Raw genomic sequence first — 7,715 nt, 5'->3', positions numbered from 1 at the left:
TCTACTCCCAGCTCTAGACCCAAGTCCCTCAGCCCCACCCGGCACATACACTGCCCTGACTTTCTCCATAATCAGCCACAGTTAGTGTGCCTTGGAGGATTTGGGGAAGGAGAAATGGGTCAGCTAATGTTGTGGTCAATTTCCAAGAGATCTGTTATCTCCTAAGGTAAGCGTTGAAACAATTGCCATCATCTCTTTTTTCTCCATCCTTATCACTAAAATGCTGTCAGTATTTTTCATTTTCAAGTATCCTGAGCTTTCAATTTTTGGGAGGTAGGAACTCAGAATCCTAGAGAAGTGAAGAGCCACCAGCCTACACACAATTGTGTTTTCTTTTATTCTACAGTACCTGAGGAGTTTATACAAGGCTTATTTTTTGTGGAAAAATGGAGGAAAAACTCAGAATTTTCCAAGCCTTTTTATGAGTTTCTTTGGAAAATAACCCAAACTAAACCAATTATCATTTGAGTTAAAGATGTGGGAAAGAAGATGGAATGTGTACATGAAGCATACAATGAAACAACTGTTCCTTTCTCTGAATACCTTATTACTGAAACATTATCAATAAATCATGAACATACTTTTTGTTTTGGTTTTTGTTCTTAGAACTCTGTAGGAAGTTCGTTTTGGCTTTAGGTGCTAAGAGATTTTGTTGCATCTGGGAACTAAAAGTCTAGGGTCAAGTTTGGTGTGGGGGAAGAGTGGGCACAGGAGGCTCATGGTGGGGTTCTGACTATTTATGGCCATGCTGAAGACTGCCATCCAGAGCCACCCGGGGTCCAGCCAAGTGGGTTTATTGGTACTTGTTACAGCAGCATGGACTCCAGACACTGTGGGGGATTCCACACACCATGGGGAATTAGAAAGTGCAGCAAGTCACTAATGAGAGAATATGGGAGGAATTTGTTATAGGATATAAGCTGATGTTAGGTGATTTGGGAGAGGTTCAAGAAAGCAAGGGTTTGCTCTGGATGAAGGCTGTCAGGAGACAATTCTATTATGTGATTGGGTATTTTCATACTTTTCATTAGGAAGTGGAATGGACAGAGTGGGCTGAGTCACAATTGGGAAAGTAGCAGTTCCTCCGGTTAGCCAGGAGGGGAAGATGTATGGTCATGTGATTTGCATTGTGTTCTTGTTTTTGTGCTCTGGCATGATTATGGAGTAGTCTTATTTTTATCTTCCTCAATAACAATCAGAATAGCCCGGTCTGATGGTTAGTGCTCTGTGAAATTGTTTATTTTATTTGAAGTAGGAAACATGCTGCCTAGCTGGGAGTGCCTGGCCAGCTCCCACCTGATAGCTGTCAGGCTTTGTTTCTCAGAGTCCACATTCTCTCTCAGATTTAAAGGTATTTGAGTTTTATTTATTGTCCCTTCTAATTTTGAAAAAGCTAGAATCCTATTTCTAGATTCTATATTTCTAGATTTAGATGACTTTTGATGAGAAGTCATCATTAAGGGTATGAGTCCAAGCACACATCTAAAGTTTGAATCCCTTTGAAGCATGAACACCCCTGACAAGTAGCCTGACATGGTATAACTTACTAGGAATTAAATTCATCCTTCCTCTCTCTGTTTTCTCCCGTTTTCATTTCCAAAAGAAAAATATTGCCCAAGTGAGAAGTCTGAGACATGTTGCAGCCACAGAGCAGAGAATTAACCTTAGAGTAAGGAAGCTAAAACAAGATACTCTGGAGAGCAACTTGGAATAATACTAGACAACAATCAGAAGTTGATGAGAAACTCCAGGAAGAGCTGGAAGTGGTGGTAGTCATGGGTGCTTGTAGTCCCAGCTACCTAGCAGAGGAAGAGAAGGTGAGAGGGGAAGATCGCTTGAGAACAGGAGTTCAAAGCTGCAGTGAGCTATGATTGTGCCACTGCACTCCAGCCCGGGTGACAGAGAGACATGATCTCTTAAAAAAAAATTATGTATATATGTGTGTGTGTGGGTGTATATATATATATGCAAAGAAGCTCTGAGAAAGTGCAGCTTTCCTCCAGATTGCATGGGGTTAGGGGCTGGGGATGACTCGGACCTCTTCCTCTCCCTCCTGTATCTATGCTCCCTCCCATCTTCCCTCCTACAGCAAAAGTGGTGGCCCCAATTCCACCCTGACCTTCTCAGAAAGGTTTTGATTCTGATAGAAAGAGAGAGGGAAATAAACAAGAGATATGCTAAGAAAGGGCGTGTGAAAGAAAGAATTAAACAATTGGAGTTGATGTTTAAATACCTTCAGACTAACAAATGCAACATGGGGAATGAGGAGAAGCAGAGGAGTGAGTGGAGATAAGGGGAGGGAAGCAGGAAAGGGGAAGAGCTCTTTTCCTGTAGAATCACAAAATGTGACAAGAAGTGGGAAAGGATCTTGTCTTTGGTTGGAGACTCTCCTGTCTTCTCTTCCTCTATCTCAGATTCACATAGAGTCAGGAGTTAAGTCTGCGTCCTTAAGGAGCCTCCACCCCTCCTTTTAAAACAGGCACTATAGAAATTGTTAGAACCAGTTTCCCTCGGCCCCAGGAACAGAGAGGCAGAGTCACCAAGGCTGCAAAAGGCAAAGGAGTTTACTGGCTAGCTCCGGCTAGGGTCCAAGTCCCAGAGCACCAACACAGTGGCCTCTCCATGAACCAGGACCCTGCCCTGGGGTAAAAATTAAGCTTTTATATTTTTCAGTGGGCTACATACTCTGGGCACACCATCCCCCCTCCCTCCCTCAGTTCATTTGTTCCTTTAAGACTGGCTGACCGTGTCAGCTCCTGATTGGTCGGTTCCATGGTTGCGTTAACTCCTGATTGGTCGGCTCCAATTCTCGGGATCCTCCGGCGGTCATCGGTGTCATTTTGGGGAAAGGGAGGGCCGGCGCCGGGGAAACTGAAACTTAGGCCTATTCCAGGAAGCCTAGCCTGTCACGGAGTCACCTTTGCTCTTACAAAATGTTACTTTGCTTCAAGTGTTGTTGGTTTTGATTTTGATCTTCAGCTTCTTTAGCGGGAGATTTTTGGAGAAAGATTAATATCTCTAAAAACTTCCTGAATGAGTGGATAACTGGCCATGTCACTGTTAGGCAGGTGCTAGAAGGAGAGGCCCTGAAGTCATAAGAACTCAGCATCATACTAGATCTAACTAATCATGTCTATTATTATTCCAAGTTGCTCTCCAGAGTATCTTGTTTTAGCTTCCTTACTCTAAGGTTAATTCTCTGCTCTGTGGCTGCAACATGTCTCAGACTTCTCACTTGGGCAATATTTTTCTTTTGGAAATGAAAATCAGCCACACTCAGTTGACACCCAGAAATATGAACAATAATAAATGATTGTTGGTTTAAGTCAGTGAATTTGGGGTGATTTGTTACTCAGTAATAGCTACCTGAGGCCTGAACTCTGACCTTTCTTTTTCTCTTGTCCAAGTCCCTGTCTAAGAGTTAAACTTCATTCCACCCTACACCATACAAACACTTAATTCAAGATGGATCCCAGATTTAAATATGAAAACAAAACAAAACAAAACAAAAAACTAGGAGAATATTTTCATGACCTTGGGGTAAGCAGAGTTCTTAAACAAGATACATAAAAGACTAATCATAACAGTAAAGAGTGAAAAATTGGAGTTCATTAAAATTAACAACTTCTATTCATGAAAAGGTAACAGTAAAGGTATGAAAAGGGAAGCTGCTAACTAACTGAGAAGAATAATAGTGTTAAGTAAAATTTACAAGAAGCCATTGGTATGGGCTGAGCTCCTGCACTAGGCCCAATAGACCAAACCAAAATGGAGTCACTCATGCTGAAGTTCCATACCACCAAGCCAACATTATGTTGTTTATTTAACCTTCAAAAAAATTAGGAGTGAAAGAGAGATAATAGCCAAATCCCTAAACAGGCCAGTTTTAGTCAGCATTAGGAAGTCCCCTGTGCTTTAACCTTTATAAGGAAATTAACTTTCAACTGCTTTCCTCAGTACTTTTCTGTCTGTAAAGCCAACTTCCTCTCCTCAGCTCGTTGGAAAAGTCATTCAATTTTATAGAATGAGGTGTTACCCAATTCTAGAATTGCAAATAAAAGCCAATTAAGATCTTTAAACAAAATTTGTTGTAATTTTGTCTTTTGACAGTTGTAGTACATATTCTGATAAGGAATGTGTCTAGACTATATAAAGAACTGCAAGTCATTAAAAAAAAAGTTTTACAATCCAATAAAAGAAATGGGTGGAAAAACTTTAATGGGCGCTTAACAGAAGAGAAAATGGCTATAAAAGTATGTGAAAGGGTGCTGAATAATATTTGTTATTATGGAAATGTAAATTTAAAATATAATGATGGTTTCCAGGAAAAGGGAGTAGATGCATGTAATATAATAAGTAATATATATTTGGTCTCTGCCCCTATTGCCCTAACCCCCTTGGAACCTACAAAGTGTGTTAGAGCCGGTTCCCCTCAGCCCTGGGAACAGAAAGACAGAGTCACTGAGGCTGCAAAGGCAAAGGAGTTTTATTTTGACTAGCTCGAGCTAGGGTCCAGGTCCCAGAGCACCAACGCAGTGGTCTCTTTACGAACCAGGACCCCGCCCTGGGGTAAAAACAAAGCTTTTATACTTTTTTTTTGCTGGAGTCTGTTGCTAGTTATTTTTGATAAGAGACTATTTCCCAAGAGATTCCCTCCCAGGAGATTCTCTCCCCAAGGACACTCGCCCTGCACAGCCGGCCTCCCTATCAGGAAGCCACCTGCGGTGCGGTTTTTTCTTTTTTTTTTAACTGCATTTGAGCATGGTTTTAGCTCTTTATCGTAATCAAGCAATAAGCAAGCAAGCTTTGTGTACAGAAGCGGAATTTGGCTGTTAGCTAAGAGCAAAAAAACAAGTCACCATCAAACAAACTAAAATATTGTTTTAGTCCTACTCTACAAGTGATGTGTCTCTTTGTATGCTAAGGAGAAGTTTGGTGTTTGGGGGTTCCTGGGTAGCCTCAGTTTGGGGGTTGACAGTCAGAAGAACGAAATGAGAGAGGGCACTAGCCAGTACTGCTTTGGGCAGGCCATGCTTTAGTCATTGCTTTGGGCATTGCTGCAGCATTGCCTTACTGAGTCAGGAAGTCTCAAAGTTTCTAATTGCCCCCATCAAAACAAGATGAAGGCAGGGCAAGTTCCAACCAGTTAAAACAAGATGGTGGAGAGACACTGCCCCTTCCATGAGTAGTCCTTCTCTTGTTTAGCTTGTTGCTTAAATACAAAGGCAACGGGAATCAGGGGGCTGGACTTTTAGTTAATTTACATACTATGCTAGGTTGCAGTTCACTACTTAAGAACTCAAGTACTGAGGCATACCTCAAGCCAAATTTAGTTTAATTTGACTCTATCCTTTCCATTATAGTTAAGATTCTCTGATCTGGGATAAAGGAAAAAAGAAAGAAGGCATGTGCTTTACATGCACTCCAAAAACAGAAGGAGAATCCTCTTTGGAGGAGTCAGTTTTTTGATTGGTTCAGAGGTACTGTTTCTCATCAGTTGCTGGGCAGAAACCACTGGGGAAGGTTAGAATGAAAACTCAAACAATCTTAAATTGTACACAATGAAAAAAATTCCAGCCCTATCTTCCACAATTTGTGTCTCTCTGTGTTTATCTATTTGAATCATTAATGTGTACACATATAATCATTGTTCCTTTACATTCACCGATTTTATGTCTTCTCTTTTTATTTATTTATTTATTTATTTTGGTGACAGGGTCTTGCTCTGTTGCCTGGGCTAGAGTGCAGTGGCATCATCATAGCTCAAGCCATCCTCCTGCCTCAGCCTCCCAAGTAGCTGGGACTACAGGAGCGCACCACCATGCTCCGCTAATTTTTAATTTTTTTTTTTTTGTAAAGACTGGGGTCTCTCTATATTGCCCAGGCTGGTCTTGAACTCCTGGCCTCAAGTCATCTTCCCACCTTGGCCTCTCAAAGTGCTAGGATTACAGGTGTGAGCCACTGTACCTGACCTGTTTTATATATCAATCATAGAAATATCAGAAGAACGGAGTATAAAAACAAAAATATTTTAATAAGTGAAAAGAAGAAAACATGTATTAATTAAAATGATATGTGGCAGTTTGCTGACATCACCTTACATGTAATGGGTACCTGAAATATGTTATAACCTTTTACTGCAGAGCCAAATGAAAGTATGAACAGAGTGCAAACCAAACCCATTTCACCTATATAAATATCTCGAAAATTCAGGTCTCAGATCCGTTACCAAATTACATAATTTTCTGGTTTCCAGAGGCAGTACTGCCAGTGTATGCTTGGCATGTTTTACATCTTTCACAAAATTGTTTTCAGTGTTGCTAAGCATCTTCATTCACCCTTACCTCCTTGTTTGTTCTACATTATATTTTCATGTGTATTTGTTTCTCACTCTGCCAGTGGAGTATGTTCTGAGGTTAAATTTTAGGTGGATTGTGAGGGGTGTCTTTGTAAGGAGTCCTTGTAGCAAACCTTAGGACCTAGTTGCAACATTATCTAGGTCACTAACCAAAAATAAAGGCTTATGCTTTATTTACGTCATAAAACAGAGCCCTAAAGTAATGAAAGCTCCTAGAACTTAGCTGTAACCTTGGCAAATATAAATTGATTGCAACAGTTGGAATTTAGGTTTTTTTTGTTTTTTGTTTATTTATTTTTTTTTTTTGAGACAGAGTCTCACTCTGTTGCCCAGGGTAGAGTGCCTTGGCATCAGCCTAGCTCACAGCAACCTCAAACTCCTGGTTTCAAGCAATCCTCCTATCTCAGCCTCCTGAGTAGCTGGGACTACAGGCATGCGCCATCATGCCCGGCTAATTTTTTCTATATATATTTTTAGTTGTCCATATAATTTCTTTCTATTTTTAGTAGAGACAGGATCTCACTCTTGCTCAGGCTGGTCCCGAACTCCTGAGCTCAAATGATCCACCCACATCGGTGTCCCAGAGTGCTAGGATTACAGGCATGAGCCACCAAATTTAGGCCTCAAATTTAGGTTTTGTGGTAGAACGGGCTGGCTGCTTCTGCAATATCCAGATTCACTTTTCTTAGTAATAAATTTCCACTTTGTTGTTATTGCAATGTGTTCATCCCTCTTATAGATAGGTGAAGCCAAAGGACTAAGTTTGAGCCAATGGCTTGAGGGTGAAAGTTGTTGTACTTCTCAGAGAGATCCTAAAATAAAAGACTAAAACAGCTAGGAAACTCTTACACTCTCCCTACTTCCTCCTTCCTCTTGTCTCAAACCTGGAGCTTGGACCTGAAGGGGCAGCAGCCATCTTGTCCCCATGAGGCAACTTTGAAGATGGAAGTCACATACAGAGACAAAAGAGAATAAAGACAGAAGTAGGCTTGGGCATAGATGACACCTACAGTTCCCAGATCAGCCCTTGAAAGCTGCCATCTGAATTAATTTACATGAAAGGAAAATAAATTCTTGTTTTGTCAAAGTCGATGGTACTGAGGCCTCTGTTATTAGTAGCAAAATGCAGTTTTTCCTTCTACTCCTAACAGTTTATCATGATACTTTTCAAACATATAGGAAAGTTCAGTACATAATTTCTATCTCCAGCCCTCTCACCTAGACTGCATCTTGGTTATCCAACTGCCTACTCTATATCTCCATGTAAATCTCTAGTAGGCTCTTCAAATGTATTCACAACTGAACTTGTGGTTCTGTACTCCTTTCCCTCTTGCTCCTTCTCTCTGTTTTGCCATCT

This window comes from Lemur catta, chromosome 5 (genome assembly GCF_020740605.2).
Source record: "Lemur catta isolate mLemCat1 chromosome 5, mLemCat1.pri, whole genome shotgun sequence".
Classification (NCBI taxonomy): Eukaryota; Metazoa; Chordata; class Mammalia; order Primates; family Lemuridae; genus Lemur; species Lemur catta.
The sequence above is the reverse complement of the archived record's forward strand: the minus strand, read 5'-3'. Positions refer to the sequence as shown.